This window comes from Crotalus tigris, unplaced genomic scaffold (assembly GCF_016545835.1).
Source record: "Crotalus tigris isolate CLP2741 ecotype Arizona unplaced genomic scaffold, ASM1654583v1 scf7180000018923.2277400, whole genome shotgun sequence".
NCBI classification, from domain to species: domain Eukaryota; kingdom Metazoa; phylum Chordata; class Lepidosauria; order Squamata; family Viperidae; genus Crotalus; species Crotalus tigris.
Genome location: NW_024097276.1, coordinates 757,041 through 776,537, shown reverse-complemented (window position 1 = coordinate 776,537; position 19,497 = coordinate 757,041). Strand labels below are relative to the sequence as shown.

General features: G+C 38.4%; 1 protein-coding gene across 1 annotated transcript in view; it reads right to left on the bottom strand.

The window, feature by feature from the left end:
- SLC9A9 (solute carrier family 9 member A9) overlaps nt 1-19,497 on the bottom strand; it is a 235,042-nt gene that overhangs the window by 36,909 nt on the left and 178,636 nt on the right. The gene's annotated exons all lie outside the window — the stretch shown is intronic.

The following is a 19,497-nucleotide window of genomic DNA, read 5'->3' as shown; positions in this document are numbered from 1 at the left end:
TGTTAAAAAGGAGGAGGGACAGGACCAAGCCCTGAGGAACCCCATGATCGAGGCGCCTAGGGGTCGATCTCTGTCTGCCCGCCAACACCGACTGCGACCTGTCAGAGAGGTAGGAGGAGAACCACCGCAATACAGTGCCGCCCACCCCCACCTCTCCAAGGCGACACAGAAGGATACCATGGTCGATGGTATCGAAAGCCGCTGAGAGGTCAAGAAGCACCAAGATAGAGGAATGACCCCTATCCCAGGCTCGCCAGAGGTCATCAGTCAGTGCGACCAAAGCAGTCTCAGTGCTGTAGCTGGGCCTGAAACCAGATTGAAAAGGGTCCAGATAATTAGCTTCATCCAAGGATCGCAAGAGTTGGGACGCCACCACCTTCTCTACAACTTTCCCCACAAAGGGGAGGTTGGAGACAGGACGAAAGTTCTTCAAAACAGCTGGGTCCAGGGAAGGCTTCTTGAGGAGGGGCCCCACCACCGCTTCCTTTAAAGGTTGCGGGAAAGACCCCTCCATCAAGGAGGCGTTGATTATCGCCTGGAGCCAGCTTCGTGTCGCCTCCCTACTGGCAGAAACCAGCCAAGAGGGGTACGGGTCCAATAAACAGGTGGCGGCATTCATTGCCCTCATGGCCTTGTCCACTTCATCAGGGGTCACAGGCTCAAACTCGCTCCAGATAACATGACTAAGACCAGCCCCCAGCAACTCGGCTGGCACTGCCCAGTCGGAGTCCAAGTCTCTCTGAATCTGAGCGATTTTGTCTGAAAAAAACTGAACAAATTCCTCAGCTCTCCCCTGCAAGGGTTCCTCCACCTCCTCCACTTTAAGAAGGGAGCGGGTCACCCTAAACAAGGCGGCCGGGCGAGATTCTGCGGACGCAATAAGTGCGGAAAAGTGAACACGCTTTGCCGCCCTTATCGCCACTAAATAAATCCTAAGATAGGCTCTTAATAGTGTTTGGTCAGATTCAGAGTTACTGGCCCTCCAACGTCGCTCTAGATATCTCTTGTGGTGCTTCATCTCCCGGAGCTCCTCAGTAAACCAAGGCACCCTCCAGGGACCACCACCACAGAGAGGTTGCAAAGGCGCAATTCGATCCAGGGCCCTGGACACCGCCTCATTCCAGGCCGCAACCAGGGACCCGGACGAGTTGTGGACAAGGGAGTCAGGTATTTCCCCAAGCTCCTCCTGGAACCGATCTGGGTCCATTAGGCGCCTGGGGCAGAACCACCTAATCGGCTCCCTTTCCCTGTGATGGGGGAGTGATGCTCTGAAGTCCAGCCTCAATAGGAAATGATCTGTCCATGACAAGGGAGAGATCTCTGTTCCCCTTAATTCCAGATCATGTCTCCATTGCCCCGAGAGAAACACAAGGTCGAGTGTGTGACCACCCCTATGAGTCAGATCCTGGATTACCTGGGTCAGGTCTATGGTTGCCATGGAAGCCATGAACTCTTGCGCCGCCTCTGAGCGATCGCCGAATGATGGCTGTCAAGCCCCCAAAGGCTTGACATACACACGGGGACGAGGGAACGCGGAGGGCACCTCCCTAACCCCAGACTACGCCGGAACACACGCAGCCACAACCGAGGGCCATACCGGGCAGGAATCCGGAGCCGCGCATTCGAACGACTTGCTTTCCGGTGCCACCACGCCTTCCGACAACCAGCTGCGGCCAGCCCGTTCCAAACTCCAGCTGATGCCGGCGCACAGGGGGAACGCCAGTACACACACACGGAGCCCGAGCGAAGCAGCACGCTGCAAGATAGAACGCGACGGAGAAGATGGGAACGTGCGGGCGTGTTCGGGGTGGGCTGGGGGCAGGAAATACTCACCGGATGGGTGGGATACCAGCTGGGGAGCACCTGGTGACGGGAACGAAGGCGGAGGCGGGACGGCGTCGGTGAAAGGGAGGACACAGGGAGAGGGTGGAGCATTTATTGAGTTTAGGTGGATGTCGGTTTGGGGCTGGGGGCGGGGAAACAGGGTGTGGCAAACAGTTATAGAGCACCGAGGAATACCACTCCCAGTGCTGACTTCATTTCATCCTTGGAATAAACCAGTCGATGAGTTCGTTGTATACCGGCGTTCCAGTGTATTCATTTCTCTTCGCGGACGACGGCGGATACTTCTGACAATGGCAGGTTAAAGTCCCCCAGTACCATAAATCTGGGGAACTCCACCGCCAACCCGGCTACTGACTCCAGCAGCGCAGGCAGGGCTGTTGCAACACAGCTGGGAGGTAGGTACGTCAGCAGCAAGCCCAACTGAACCCATGAACCCAACTTCAATAGGAGGGACTCACACCCAACAACCTCCGGGGCAGGAATCCCACGAGGACTCAAGGACCTCCGAGCGATGACTGCCATTCCCCCACCCCTGCCCTGATGTCGAGGCTGATGAAGCACCACAAACCCATCCGGGCACATCTCCGAGAGGGAAACACCCCCCTCAGGGCCCAGCCAGGTTTCGGTTATACATGCCAGGTCCGCCCCTCTGTCCAATATTAAATCACGGACAAGGGGGGCTTTGTTGACAATGGACCTGGCATTAAGCAACAGCAGCCTACAACTAGGGCCTTATACTCCCCTGTCACCAGTACTACAGGATGGGCCTTTTGAGGGGCCGGAACAAGGAATCGCTCTAATATAACGAGTCCTCGTTCCCCAAAAATGGCCTGTTCCTCGGCTCCCGCCATATCTGCCCCTCCCAGTCATAACCAGGATGCTCTGACCTTCTCCCCTCTCCGGAGTCCCCCCACCCTCACCAACCTTCTCCCTTCCTGACCGGACTAGCTTTCCATGCAGACCAAGCCCTATTGCACTCAGCAGAGGGGGCACCAGGTTTACCACTGAACATGTTACCTAATAAGGTAACAAAATACCTGCAAGGAAACAACTAAGTTCAGAAAACCAAGGATCCCACAATTGTATTATTAGCCCATCCATTTCTAGGAATGATACAGAATGCTGGACTTTAACTTTAATGTCCCACATGAGTTAGGTACACATTATTTGAGAGAATTATTTCTTCTATATGAACCTCAATGTTTACCAAAATCATCTGAGGAAGTTCACCTACAATTGCTGTAAGATTGTCTAGTTATAACTCAGGATTGAGACTTCTGCCTCCACTTTGGAATACACTCTCTGTAGAGTTAAGGGATCTAACATCTTTATTAGTGTTTAAATAGGCTTTAAAATACATCTTTTAACTGTTAATTTTAATTATTAATTATACTTATTTTGCTAGTTTGTTAAAATTACTATTTTAACTCTTCTCAATATGTTGATTTTAATTTTTTTATTGTAAATACTAAGAAACTTTAGTAGTCAGTGGTATATCAAGCCAACAAATAAACAGGCACACTTACTTACACTTATATCCAAATAGTGTTTATTTCCACATAGACATGCTGACAGCAGATATTCATTTGAGGGCCTACTTTGCATATTATGTACAGAATTAGTAATCCATAGCACTCCAGATGTCACTGAACTATATAACCCAATATCCTTAAGAAGCATGGCCTGTGGCAACACAGTTCAGAAATCTGGCATGCCATCAAATAAATTATCACTTAAATGCTGCTAGAATTGAGCCATAGAATTATTCCACAAATATTTTATTAAAATGACTATCTTAAAATAAAACCAAAGGCTACTTTGGCATTTGTGGTGGACCATAATAGTTTTTATGAAATAATTCTTTTTTATGTCTTAGGAACCATGGTGGCTCAGTAGTTAGAATGCCTGTACTTTCTACAGGCTACTTCTGCTGGCTGCCTGCAGTTTGGCAGTTTGATTCTCACTGACTCAAGGTTGACCTCAGTCTTTCATCCTTTTGAGGTCTAAGTGCTATTGCTATGATGCTAAATACAATTCTACTACTTATCTATTGCATTGATAGCTTTTGCTTTTATTTTTTTATTTTAACTTTATTGTATAATAAATTAATGTAAGTTGATCTGAGATGGCCTAGCTATTCAGTGAATTTTATTAACTGCATATTTCTTATGGAAATATTGATGTGCATCAAATTCCTTCTGATTGCATTGTCATAAACATATTTTTTTCTATCAGACATTCCCTGGTAATGTGCAATATATATCCTTAATACCCATCTAATCTATCTATATAACCATGTGGAATTTTGCCCTTTCTTGCATATCTGAAATTTATGTGCCTTTTATTTTAGTTTTACTCAATGGAAGTGATTCTGTATACTTTCAATCACAGCTACCTTCAGAACCTTGGATATATATAAAAATACTGTTGTGGGAAAAAAGGCCCAGTTATATAAGGAAGCAAGCATCAATGCCAACCACATTTCCCCTCATATCTCCCCTTTCTAAGGCCAGAAATAGCATCTTATGACCTTTGAAATCCCTTCATGTCATATTGTTTCTTTTGGCATAAATGTCAAATAAAGTTTTAATTAAGAAGAGATGACAGCTATGTTTAAGTCTGGAAATATGGGAAAAATTATTATTGCTTGAGCGTAATATAATGCTGCACTAGTCTGGTTTGATGAGAACGTATATTTATTTATTTATTTATGAGACTTATATACCGCTTTAAGTGCAAGCACTCTCTAAGTGGTGTACACCAGTAAGCAATGTATATATATATTTACATTGCCCCCAACAATCTGAGTCCTCATTTTACTTACCCCGGAAGGATGGAAGGCTGAGTCAACCTGAGATTTGAACCGCTGACCTGCTGAACACAGTCAGCTAAAGTGGCCTGCAGTACTGCACTCTAACTGCTGCGCCACCTTGCATATATCTGACTCAGCTGCATGGGCTGACGATCAAAGGTACCTTGATTTAAAGGCCTGGTTCATCTGTATTTAGTCCCTTAGTCTACCGAATCTTAGCAGGGCAAATAACATTTCAGAAGTAAATATCATTTTTTTTACCTATTCCAAATTTGACTTGTAATTACAAGTGCAGCAAATATAGTAGTATTTTCTTTGTCTAAAACTTTTGGATGTCTCCAGTACATGGCAAAACTATTAGCCCTTGCACTGTTGCACATTTGATTGTAATGTAATTCTGTATTAGGTGTTTATAGATACCCAAAATAGTTCATGCACTTAATAAATGCAAAAATTAATGCATAAACTATCAAGAATTTTAAAACTGAATTGTTTGTGATAAAAATGTGCCTTTCTGCACTGCTGATGGAGAAATTGCTAGTGTGAAACGAAAACTCAAAATGTTTCAGAACTGCATTAGAAAGGAATAAAGAGAATAAAGAGAATGGCAGGATGTAATAAAATAAGCATTTCATGAACTTGTTAAAGGCAAATTGTGTTTATCATCTTATTGATTAGTAAGACCCACCCCCCCAAAATTAAACTTTTTTGAACTATTATAATCAAGCAGGTACAAATTTTCTCTATCTATTACTATTGTTCAACTATCTAAGAGACTAAATAAAGCATTGTACAATTCATTCTACATATAGGATCAAGAAAACTATATTCTGAGACATTTGACATGCTGGACTGCTTTAAATATTATTCTCCATTTATAGTCTGTTTCACATATGGTCATGTAGTCAGGTAGTTCTCGACTTATGACACTTATTTAACAACTTTTCGAACTTATGACAGAGCTGAAAAAAGTGACACACAATCTAGTCACCGTATTTACAACCACTGCAGCATCCCCATAATCAAGTGATCAAAATTCAGACAATTGGCATATTTGATTTGAATAGAATAGGGCTGGAAGGGACCTTGGAGGTCTTCTAGTCCAGCTCCCTGCTCAAGCAGGAGGACCTATACCATCTCAGACAGGTGATATATTTATGAGTGTCTCAGGATGATGTGATTGCCATTTGTAACCTTCCCAGCCAGAGCTTCTAACAAGCAAAGTCAATAGGGGAAGCTGGGATTGCTTAACAATTACATGATTCACTTAACAACTGATTTGTTTAATGACTGTTGTCATAATGACAACACTTAATGACCACTCCCAATTGTGGTTGCAAGTCGAGGACTAACTGTGTATCTTATCATCAAATCATTTGTGTTCATATTACTAAATATCAGAACAGATCTTATGAGTTATCCAAAAGTGACTACATTCTGAAGACTTTCATTGTTCAACTGCCTGCTATAAAACAATATGCAAAGATCTGGCTCATTCATTTATCCGTTCAATGTTTATACTGCCACAATAAAAAAAATATAGAATTCAGTATAAAGCATCTATAGTACATAGCATTAAAATGTTCATAGTATTAGATTGTGTATTATACATCCTAATTAAACTACTCTAAAAGGCCTTTGGAAGACCTTGGTCTGCTTAATCTTTTGGAAGGCCATTAATTTCAGGGCAAGCTTCACCACAAGCAATGATACTATGATAGGAGCCATGACAGAGAAACATTTTGTTCTAGTGTCAGCGACCCAATTTAATGCAAAGTCTCCTAACATACATACATGCAACTATGACTAGATCTGAATCTAGTTATCAATAAAGAGCATCCCTGTGAAAGCAGCACTAAATGGGTGTCATTTGCACACAATAAGGAGGAATGGAACAGATTATTTTAGAAGATGAATAGAGTAACAATCACAAATGAATAAAAGCTCAGGCTAGAGAGAATTATTATAGAATAAATGTTCTCTACTTTAAAAACCAGGAGAAGAATAGGAAAAAGTCTACTGATTCAAAAGGACAGGAAGAAAGAAAGCCTTTTAAACCTTGGGGCTTGTTCACACTCTCTCCCTCCTTTTCTCACATGCCTACACACACACACACACACACACACACACACACAGAGCATTTAGCAGCAGGTACATTTTAGTATATAAATTACTTTTTTCCTGAATTCAGTGAAGCATCTAATTTAGCTGTGTTGAATCTATAATGCCTCTGTTCCCACATCCATGAATGTGGGGATTGAATTTCTGAAAGGTAGAGATTTACTGTTGTGGATCGTATGGAGTATGACAGAAGATGATGTGTGGAAACTTACAGATTCAGTAAATTCTAAATATGCATTTATGTATGAAAAATCATATGGAAAGGAAGAAAGCAGCCAAGAAGCTTAGAACACCTGCTTTTTTATGACCTTTCCTAGCATGAATGTAATAGATGCCTGTCAAAGTGTAGTGTATATCAAAATTTTTGCTTATCCAGTTTTCCAGCAGAATCAGGAAAAAGTTGTACATGCATACAATATTTTATTTTTTTTCATCATAGGTCTATTTCTAGCAGTTGTATGACAAACAGAAATTGAACAGATAAAGTTTATCTCATTATTGCACTTCATAACTTTTATCTATTGATCTCTTTATATTATATTATGTAACAATGCAGGTACTTAGCCATAAAAATATGAAGATGTGAGTGCTCAAAGTTTAGAGTTATACTTGTCTGCTTGACAAAGTTACTATGTTTCTGAGCCTGTAACTTTGATGACAGTTTCTTCTAAGTATTATCTTAAGGCAAAGTGTTGTATATTTGCATTTTTAGTTATCTTAATCTAGATTCCCTTCATTCACATGATTCTTAGTCAAATTCCAAAGCAATTTACACTAATAATGAAATTCTTTCAGGAACCGTGAGTGATTACCTGACCAGGTAAGATTTTAATTAGCAGCTATGATGCATTTCATGCCAACAAGAGTTACACTTGAAAAGCATAATATTCTGATTACAAAATGAAGCTTGTTTAAAGTGACTTTAAAAAGAAAGTGTTACACATAAACAGGGAAGGAAGAAGCTATTTAAAATGCTTTAGGCACTAAAAAAGCAAAGTTAAGTGTATTCAGTGTTATAAGGAAAAAAAAGAGACTTAAAAAAAACCTACTGATGAACTGATTAACTCAGTGCTTTGAACATTCAACACATTTATATCACATTTACGTCTCTAAAGGATTGCTAAATATTATCAACCCATAACAAATCATAATCTGAAATTTGAGTGGACTAAAATAAGCCTATGCGTTATATGTCTGACACATTGTATCTTTATATCCCATGGAATATAATGATATATTCATTTCCACCAAGGAAGAGAAAAATAAAGCAAAAGATAAGGACTATAACACCTTTCTACTTATATTCCTTAAAACTTGTTTTGAGAACATGCAGCCTCTGATACGTTGGTATAAAACACAAGACAGTTTCTCACATACCTCTTAGCTTCTGTGTAATTAAATGCATAAAAAAAATGCTTCCAATGAATTCTAAAATTTTCTTCTCTCTTGAAAACAAGGAGCACTAAAGGAAAGAAGGGTAGAAGAAGTCCTATCCAGCATTATTATAAAGCTAATCAATGTCTCAATGTGTGGTTTTGTATGTGTGTGTTTTAGAGGGATGTTAAAAGATAAACATAAACAATTTCCATATAGAAAACATAAGATAAAGTGTTAAAAACAATAGAAAGCAAAGAGAAAGAAAAGGAAAAAGAAGGCTTAAAGAAGTGACTTCAAATCTTTTTTATAGCAGTTATAGACCTGCTTGACCATTTCCCTCCTTCTAAATGACATAACATGATTTCCTTCTTCCCATTTCAACCTTACTAACCATAAATCCAGAATTTTAGATCATTTTTTTCCATTTTCAGTAAAAGGTCCATAAAAGGTTTCCAATCTTTTATAAAAGTAGCTGTTGCTCTCTCCCCAATCAAACAAGTCAATTTACCAATTTCTGCAAGTTCTTTACATTTTATTCCTCCATTGTGGATATTTTTGTATTTCTCTCTCTCTCTCTCTCTGTCTCTCTCTGTCTCTCTCTCTCTCTCTCTCTCTCTCTCTCTCTCTGTGTGTGTGTGTGTGTGTAATCATAGGTGGTCAATAAACCTGTTCTGTTCTGTTCTGTTCTATTACCTGGCTTATTTCCCTTTATTTCAGGGAAATATAAACGAAGAGTTAAAATTCCTTTCTTTGTTCCATTCTTGGTTACTTTTTACTTGGTTGATTTTTTTAAAATCCTGAACAGTTTTGTCCATATGAATTTTTATTAATTACTTCAAAGGCTGAAGTAGAAAGATTATAAACCTAACCTCTATGTCTTTGAGCTAGCAGTTAATCTTCCATAAATCAACCCCTGCAACAGAAACCTTAATTCTGACATTATTTCATATCTTATTAAGCACTAGGTATAAAGTCCTTTTTGTTTTATAGTTTATCTATTGCTATATAAAATTGAATTATAAATGCATAAAAGATTGAGAGCATTCTGTTTCTTTTGAAAGAGTATAATACATTCTGGCTGAACTATTCTCTTACAGTGACATTTCTTTCTGGCCAGTATCTCACCCTGCAATATTTAGGACTTCTGTCTTTCTAAAAAATCCTTCAGATTCAACAATTTTATATCCATTGCTTCTATCCATTAATTACCCCTTTTCTCTGAAGATTATAAAGAACAAATATAGTTTTTCTATAAAATGTTTTCAACAAATATAAATTATGCAATTTGAAATTTTAAACAATTTCCATAATTTTAAATGATCAGTGGTCAATAATGATTCACCCTATTTATCTTGGACATAAAATAATTTCAGCATTATGTATGTGTGTGAAAAATAAATATTATGTTCTTACCTATTACAATTATATCCAAGGCCAGCTAAGACCCAGCAGGCACAGGCTGGGATGCCAAATTTTAATTGGGACCAAAATTTAAAAACCTTCTGAAAAACTCAGTTAAAAGGGAAAAACAATAACAACATATTTTGTGAGCCAGTGCACCCACTCAAAGGTTAAATATAATTTTGCAGAATTTTGCCATAGAACAATAATGAGTGCTGGTTGTTAACACTGCTAACATCGGGTGTTCTTGCTTGCCATATATGAAGAAGCAAACCTGTCTTATTTAGCCTGTGTAGCACTTCTAGGGTTAAAGCAGATAATACTAGCCTAGTAGATGGGAAAATATGCTAGTTAATCATAACAATGTCTGAGCACAGTGTTGCCAAGGTCAGTTGTAACGGGAGGGGCACTTCGCATTTCCGCATTAATTGGAGAATGTGATTGATGACTGTAAAATGAAGGAGTGAGTTATTCTTTGTTACGGGTGTTTGGGGGAGGGAAGATTCAGTTTTTGGCTTAACTTTGTTAGTGCCAAAGCTATGCAGAAAATAAAAGATTCTTTTAGGTGAATAAGCCTCAAAGTTTTTTAAAAAGCTTTCTTTTTGGAACCATGACACTGGTATAATTAAAATGACTTACTACATAAATAGGTTGAAAATGTCTAAGAAAAGAAAACATTTTTTTTCAGGGCTGAAAATCATAAATGTAAAGCTCAAAAATTCAAAGAAAAAGAAATAAATAAGACGATGCCTTTTTGAAATTCCTATCAAAATTGGAAGATGAGTCAAACCACGGGAGCATCAGAATATAATTTTGTCAAGAAGACCAAAATGTCTACAGCTGCCTCTTTCAAGCTAAATAACTGCAAATGAATGCACCGTCATGCTTGATTTGCTCATGAGTGTGAATGTTACTCAAAATTTTCATAGTAGTATCATGATTTATTTATGAACATATGGATCAGTTCTGATAAAATATGAAATATGTACAGTTTTAGTGATTTCAAAATCTCATTAACAAATATACAGTAAAGCTAATTGATATGAAAACAAAAACAAGATCTCATATGTATGATATATATATATATATATATATATATATATATATATAGGTCTTTGGTTGTTCGGGTTTTCTCCCGCGTAAAATTGGAAGTGTCTTGGCAACGTTTCGACGAAGTCACATTCGTCATCTTCAGGCTGGTGTTTTTAGCTTCTTGCTTTGAGCAGCAATGTGTGGTTTTAGCTGTTTCTTCCTTTTAACTGCCAGTGGGGTATGAACTGATTGGTGGGAGCTTGGCTGTGTTCTGATTGGGTGGAGGTGTGTTCTGAATGGTTAGGGGCTTGGCTGTGCTCTGATTGGCTGGGGGAGTGTTCTGTTTGGTTGTGCTCAGGTTAGTCTGAGTTGCAGAGGGGTTTAAGATTTTGGGGTTAGGGAGTCGTTTGTCAATGAGGGCGGGTTTCCAAATGGCTGGTAGGCGGGAGGTATCATCTCGCTTGTTCATGCTGTGTGGGCGTTTTTCTATCTCGATGGCTTCTCTGATTATTCTGTTATTAAAATGTTCACTTTTGGCAATGGTTCTGGTATTTTTAAAGTCAATTTCATGTCCTGTGGCTTTAAGGTGTTGGACCAGGGAAGATGTTGGTTCCTCTTTTTTGACTGAGTTCTTATGTTCTTCAATGCGTGCACTTATTCTTCTGTTGGTTTGTCCGATGTATGTGGTGGGACAAGTGGTGCATGGGATTTCGTATACTCCTTGATTTTCTAATTCAATTTTATCTTTGGGGTTTCTAAGGATGGTGGATATTTTTCTGTTTGTGCAGAATGCTGTTTTGATGTTGTGTTTATGGAGGATCTTACTGATTCTGTCTGTGGTGCCTTTTATGTATGGGAGGAGGGCTTTGCCGTTTTCTTGTTCTTTGTCTTGGATTTTAGTGGGGGTTTCTTTTTGGATTAGGTTTGTAATCTTATTTCTATGGAATCCATTGGATGTTAGTACATTGGTGAGAGTGTGTAGTTCGGTTTTAGGTGTTGTTCGTCAGCTAAGCATTTTGTTCTGGAGATGAGTGTCTTGGCTACAGAGTTGATCTGTGCTGGGTGGTGGTGTGAGAGAGCGTGCAGATAGCGGTTTGTGTGTGTTTTCTTCTGGTAGATGGTGTGTCCTAGGGAGCCATTGGATTTCTTGTAGACTAAGACATCCAGGAAGGGAAGTTGGTTGTTAGCTTCTGTTTCCATGGTGAACTGTATTTTGGGGTGTAGGCTGTTGAGGTGTGTGAGGAAGTTGTCCAGTTTTTCTTTCCCATGTGGCCAGATTATGAAGGTGTCGTCTACATATCTGAGCCAGAGTTTGGGTTTGTGATCCGATTTTTCTAGAGCTTGGGTTTCAAAGTGTTCCATGTAGAGGTTGGCAATGACAGGTGAGAGGGGTGATCCCATGGGTGCTCCTTCTGTTTGTTTGTATTTTTGTCCGTTATAGATGAAGTATGTGTTGGATAGGCAGTGGTTGGTCAGATCTAAGATGTGTTTGGGGGGGTTATATTTGTTTTGAATAGCTGTCAAGGCTTCTTTGATAGGCACTTGGGTGAAGAGGGATATGACATCGAAGCTCACTAGTAGGTCGCTGGGCTGTAAGTTTTGTTTCTTTATGATCTCTATAAACTGGAATGAGTTTTTTACGTGTGAGGTGATGGATTCTGCATAGGGCTGTAGTTGTTTGGCGAGAAATTTGGCTAGGTTTTGTAGAGGTGAGCCTATGGAGCTGACTATAGGTCTGAGTGGGGTTCCTTCTTTGTGTATCTTGGGGAGACCATAGAGTTTAGGGCATCTGGATGATTTCTCTCTGGGAATGATTCTTTGCTGGATCTCTTCGCTAATGGGGGAGGCTTTTATCTTGGTTCTGGTGGTTTTTTCCAGGTAGGTGGTGGGATCTGTATTTAGGGGTTTGTATGTGGAGTCTTGGAGTAGGTTGGTTAATTTGGTTTGGTAGTCAGATGTGTTCATAACCACCGTGGCGTTGCCCTTGTCTGCTGGTAGGATTATTATGCTGGTGTCTTCTTTCAGGTTACGTAGTGCTGTCTGTTCCTCTTTGGGTAAGTTGCTTTTGGGTGGCTTGCTGGTGCAGAGGATGTTGGTGATTTTGAGTCTGATTTTGTTAGCGTCATCGGGGTTGATTTTGGTCAGGCTGGTTTCAACTCCACATATAATGGTTTCAGTGGGGATGTGTTTGGGAGCGACTGCAAAGTTGAATCCTTTGGAAAGGACATTGGTTTCGGCTTTGGTGAGGATCCTATCTGAGATGTTATGCACTGTTTGTTTCATGTGTGGCTGTGAGGGAGGAGGGGTTTGTTTCTGGCGTTCTTGTAGTCTTCGGAGTTTGTTGGTGTGTGTATCTGTCTTGAGGGTGGTCTGTGTTTCGGCTCTCCAGACGGCGAGTTGTTTGGATTTGTCCCAAAGTGCGGGGTGGATCTTGTTGCTGAGTTTGAGGTGGAGTGTGAGGAGATCTTTGTTAATTCGGTCTAGGAGGAATCTTTTTGTGTGAAGTTCATTTCTGATTAGGGCCAATTCTGTTCTTTTCAGGATCCGTTTGGTGGCTGCAGAGTTGGAGTGGAATTTCAGTTGGAAACATGTGGGGATTAGATTTTGATCTCGGCAGTTACGTAGGAATGCGAGGTCACATAAAATGGAAGCTCTTTGGACTTCAAGTTTTTCATAGGTCCTGGTCAGATGGTGGATTTCCTCCCCGTAGAGGTTCGATATTTGATATTCGATATTTCCCTAACCCCAAAATCTTAAACCCCTCTGCAACTCAGACTAACCTGAGCACAACCAAACAGAACACTCCCCCAGCCAATCAGAGCACAGCCAAGCCCCTAACCATTCAGAACACACCTCCACCCAATCAGAACACAGCCAAGCTCCCACCCAATCAGTTCATACCCCACTGGCAGTTAAAAGGAAGAAACAGCTAAGACCACACATTGCTGCTCAAAGCACGAAGCTGAAAACACCAGCCTGAAGATGACGAATGGGACTTCGTCGAAACGTTGCCAAGACACTTCCAATTTTACGTGGGAGAAAACCCGAACAACCAAAGACCTACATATATATATATATATATATATATATATATATATATATATATATATATATGTTTTCTGAGGTTTTCGCGGGTATTTGTATGTAGGTCTTTGGTTGTTCGGGTTTTCTCCCGTGTAAAATTGGAAGTGTCTTGGCGACGTTCAAACGAATTGGAAAAATTAAACAGTATTCTGTTTGTAACTGGAAGAGAAGTTGGTGTTGGCAGATCTACCATTTCTCACCCCTCTATGCTGATCTACCTCACTGCAGAGAACCACTGAGAGAAACTAGGTGGCAATATTTAGAACATCATGATTGATAACCATGATAGGAAGAAAACATCAGGAAAAAGCTCCATCTAATTCCACCTTAACTGTGTATGGGAGAAAATGCTGTCAAGCTTTCAAGATTCCTTTCCTGTGGCCAATTTCAGCTATTCCTGGGCCGTCTGTTTCCTATTTCAAATGTGATACTCAGAGTTATGAAAAAAATAGTATATATGGTTCTCTAAACTCCTAGAGAAAGGAAACGTTTGTTCCTTTTATTGTTAGCATTGCACATTGTTATGAATTTGTATGTATTTCCCCATTCTATAAGCAAAGGCATTTCTACATTCAAGCTTTCAGAATCTGTCAAGTGGCTTTTTTACTTTTTTGCAATTAAAACATAAAAGACTCTCGATTTTCCACTCCTGAATTGTTCATAAAACAAGTTCTGCCTGTTTCCAAGTCTTAGGATGACACTGACACCTATGATAAAGTGCAGATTTACTTTAAGATCATAGTAAGATATTCCCTTTGATGGTCTACTTTTCTTCTACTGGAACACAAATGAGTTACTTTGGATAAGTAAGATAAAGGCTTTCTCACAAAGCAGAGCACAAAAATTATTTTAAACTGTCAAAATTTATATTTTATCTTCAGATTAAATTCAGATTAAATCCAGGGAAGACTTGTATAAGTCTTTGTATAAATACAAAAAAGAACAAAAACTAATAAATTATATACTGTCATGTGAGTAATATACTGTACAACCTCTTAAACTACAAAAAATATTTAGTAACTCTCCATACTGAATATTGATATTTCAAAACATGGACTTTGCACCATTGTAACATCAAATTTCTGCCTGGGCATGATGTGTCCAGAAATTATGACTTTAGCTTTTTTAAAGGAATTTTTTGTTCAGTTGGAAATGTTAGGAGTACTTCTAAATTTTTCCATGTATAAAGAATTGTACTCACATTTGAATTCTTGAACATACTGTATAGGAATTGATGAATACTTTAGCAGTTGTTCCCTGGAAGATCTGCTTTCAAGACTTTGCATTCAGGAGATACAGATTTCTCTAGCTACGTCTGGTGACAGATTTTAAAATTTCTCAAAAAACTATATCCTAATTCACAATTCTGAGGTAAAGATAAGCGACACTGTCTCAGGAATATTCTAAACGTTTTATCTCATTTCTTCAAATGGGATAAAATAACAGTAATAGAGGAAGTAGGAAATAATTTGAGAAAAGATAAAAGAACTATATACAGTTTTTTCTAGATTCATGTATAAAACTTGTGATATCTACACAATAAGTTTTATAGCCACAAAATATTAATATAATTTTAAAATAGAAAATAAAATTCCTATAAATATATATCTGTATAAATCCTCTTCTTCTTAGGTGCTGAAGCTTTCAGCATACAAATCCCGTAACAAATGGTCTAAAATTATATGAGCTGCTATCCCACATATCATATGGAAAAAGAAAAGAAAGAAATAAAAGAAAGCTAAAGTGCAAAAAAAAAAAAAAGCTAGAATATGGAAAACAAAAAGATATAAAGAAGTGGCTTCTGATCTTTTTTTTACAACACTTATAAGTGTAATTGTAGAATTAACACTTTCTCTAAAATTACATCTCTTCTTGCTATAATGTATTATATCTAATTATCAAAGATTTGTAAATTCACCTTTTTCTGTTTTATGCAAAAAAATCCACAAGGGTTTCCAGTCAGCAATAAATGAAGATAATTGTCTTTTCTCTGATCCAAAAATCAGTTTGGTCATCTCAGCAACTTCCATCTTATTCAACAAACTATTCTTCCATATAGTTCCATAATTTCTTTTGCCCAACTTTTTATCCATCAGTCCCATGAGAAAAGTTCTGCTTTTAGTCCCATATTATATATAGAAGGATGATATACATCATAAAAATAAAAATATGGATTGGTTCATTGATAATGTGCCCTCAAGTCAGTGTTGATCCTTGGTGACCACACAGATTTTTTTCTCCAGGAAAGGATAGATTTGGAGAGGACTAAAAGGATATACAGTCTGGTACCCGTTTCATTCATCCACTATAACTTAAAATGTTCTCTATCCTCTCATAGATCACATGAACCATAATTCTAATTTTGGACAGTGCTACTTGATATTACAAGCAAGAGCTTGCAGGATTCAGCGGAACTCTGAATTACGTAGAAGACAAAAAGCTAGAGTGAAAGATTTTAGCTTAGCTCTTTTTATTTTACAGTGCCTTTGAGTCATTATTGATACTTGGCAACTGTCTAGACAAGTCCCTGAAGTTTCCTTGGCAACATTTTTGGAAATAGTTTGCCACTGCCTTTTTCTTAGGAAAAAAGAGACACAGAGAGTGAGAGTGAGTGTGTGTGTGTGTGTGTGTGTGTGTGTGTGTGTGTGTGTGTGAGAGAGAGAGAGAGAGAGAGAGAGAGAGAGAGAGAGAGAGAGAGAGAGAGAGAGAGAGCGAGAGAGAGAGAGAGACTGGCCCAAAGTCACTCAGCCCAAAGCAGTCCCTTTCTCCCAGTTTCTAGCTCAATACCTGTAAACAATATACTAAAGTGATTCTCTAGCTACAATATGTCAGCCCTAAATTAATGGGATTTTTATATGGAGATTTAAAGATGTGAATCCCCACCTCTAAACTGATGCCTGCACATATCTGAACAGAGAGAATAAGATCTTATACAATCCAGAACATAGCATAGAAGTAAACCAGTTTAAATAATATACAGTATAAAGATAATGTGCAACAAGGAAGAGCCATTCGATTTCTTGCAAGTATTTTAATGTCAGAATCGCCTAATTTAAGTGGCGTAAAATATTTGTAATAAATAAATAAATGGATAAAATAAAATAAACTTGATCAGACCTAAGCAAAAAACCCCTTCCCTATCTCCAAACACAACATGCACTGTTTTCCAGTTACGTTACCTGGAGAAAGAGTAGGCACAAAGGCTTTCCTTTCTTAAATAATGCGAGATAAATATTTTGCTTAATGCTTCTGAGTTCCACAGAAAACAATTCATATTATCACTAAAAGAAGGCACAGAGATTACAGGAGCATTTCATTTGGATGACTGATGTGCCTCTAAGCGGCTGGGACTTTTTACAGAATGAGATTTAGCATATGAAAATGCTTAGATCTCTCAATCCTGGCAATAGTAACTTGAACTGTTAATATCTTCAAGGATTTAGGCATATAGTTGTCAATGGAAATATGTTTATGTATATGTATAACAGTGTGTGTATCTGTGAAAATGAAAACACAATTGTACGATAATGGCAGGTCAGTTGTTATATTAAATAATGTTAAAGAAAGATTCATACTTATGACAGGAAGGAGAATCAATTTGTTAGATACAAAATTGTCCTCAGTTCAAGTGCAGTTTGCAAAATATTATCAAGCATATACAGTTTGATTTGAAATAGAACCTGGGGAATTAATTAGTGATAAAAAGCCTATCATAAATTCTCAGTTATGTACTGTTTAATATTGCAGACTAATCCTGCCATATGACTTCCATCTGCCCATTTCAAGCATTATGAGGGGAAAGCCAGAGATGAACAAAACATAATTCAGGAATCTTTATCAGAGATTTTGCTATCTTTTCAGAGAAAATACATCATTGGGTCTTTCATAATTCAAATGACAGGTTTTATGAAGCTTTGTATTTCTTCTATCCCTGGCAATTTGTGTTTTTTGTTATTTTTTAAAAAATCAGGTGTATTTTATATTTTGAAACAGACAACCTAAGAATACAAAAGTAGCTTTGCATGATTATACTGATTATCCATCCAGCATGTACTCTGTATCAGAACTGGCTAAGCAGATGCCATAGGAAAACTCCTAAGCAGGGCATTTTCTGCATATTTTCTAACATCTGGCCTTTAAAAACATACAGTATCATTTATATATATAGTCAGATTAACTAAAACAGTGGTTCTCAACCTTTCTAATGCCGCGACCCCATAATACAGTTCCTCATGTTGTGGTGACCCCCAACCACTTATACATCACTGGGTACCAGGGGCGTGGCCAAAGAAAAGGGGAAAAAAATGGCGGACAGCCTTGTTTGGCGACCCCCATGAAATAGTCGTTCGACCCCAAATGGGGTCCCGACCCACAGGTTGAGAACCACTGAACTAAAAGGTATATTATTAATATCATATAAATTTATATAATATTTAGTTTATATTGCATAAAATTTATATATTATTTATTATATTATTATGCTATTGTTATAGCATAATTGGTTTATTAAATAAAAGGAATAATAATATAAAGAGGAACAACAGAGCATGAAATGTTGTATAATGTTTTTCCCTCTGGATCTCTTTTCATCCCACAATGTAGAAGTACACAATTTGAACAACCAGGCTGTTTATGACCTATAGAAGCCTTGTCTGAGGCCTACAGAGCCTCTTTAAAAGTTCCTGCCATATTTAAAATATTTAATACCTCACAAATAGAAAATTATTAAATATCTGAAAAGCCCGTTCTATCTACTGTACTAATTCATTATATTTAGTTACACTTGAATATCACTTAAGTCTAAGTATCAGTTTGAGATACTTGTCCCAGTCTTCTCATTTTATGGACTGTAAACCTTGATATGCCATTCAAAAGCTCAGCTTACCCCTAGTCTGACCAAGGCTGCATATCCTTATATTAATACCTTTCCTGCTTGGAGGACTACTCCGTTGTTTGTACATTTAAAGAAGAGACAGCGTGTGCCATCTCTTTTGCTGGAAAGGGACATACACACTTTCTTATTCACACAAGCCCTTCCCTCCCCCTTCCTTGAAATAGATAGAGGCACAGATTCAATTAATGTGACATCCTCATATTTTGAATGTTCTGCCTATAATGATATATAGATTATTTTATGTCCTTCAAAACATCCACAGTTAATGATTTCCATTCTGAAGAAGGAATAGAATCAGCACCAGAGGTCTCTAAAGCCTACTCTGATCTAGTTGGTACAGTATTAATGTTTAAGTCCTTTTTTCTTTATTCTGAATTGCAAATTAAATGTTTGCTATGCCTGGAAGGGCAGTATGAGGCCACCATGTTTTATGTTAATTTATTTCCAACTAGAGGAAAGAATATTTTGGGGACTGCTCTTACATCATTCAGCCTGTGTTTAAAGAGGCTAAAGGCTAGAGATAATGGAAACTGAAGGCTGACACATTCAGATGGCATCAGATTGGGGAGGGTTCGCTTAAGCCATCATGGGAATATCCATTGCATTCAAAAATCTGCCGTATTATTATGCCTCCTTTTTAAAATTAAAATAAACAACAAATAAGATTTTTTAAACAATATCAGTGCTATTAATTTGTCCATATCAATATAAATATTCTTTTACTAGGTTAGGTAAACTTTGAATATTTGTATCTTTCATCTTTCCCCAAATTTTGAGGCTTCCTTGCAGCCATTATTTGTTTTTCATATCAATAATACAATTTTATACAGAATTTAAAATGAAAAGTTCTCATTATCTTACCAGATTCATTGATATTTCTTCCTTTGATGAAATTATTACTAGGAATATTTAATGCTAACAGAATAGTAGG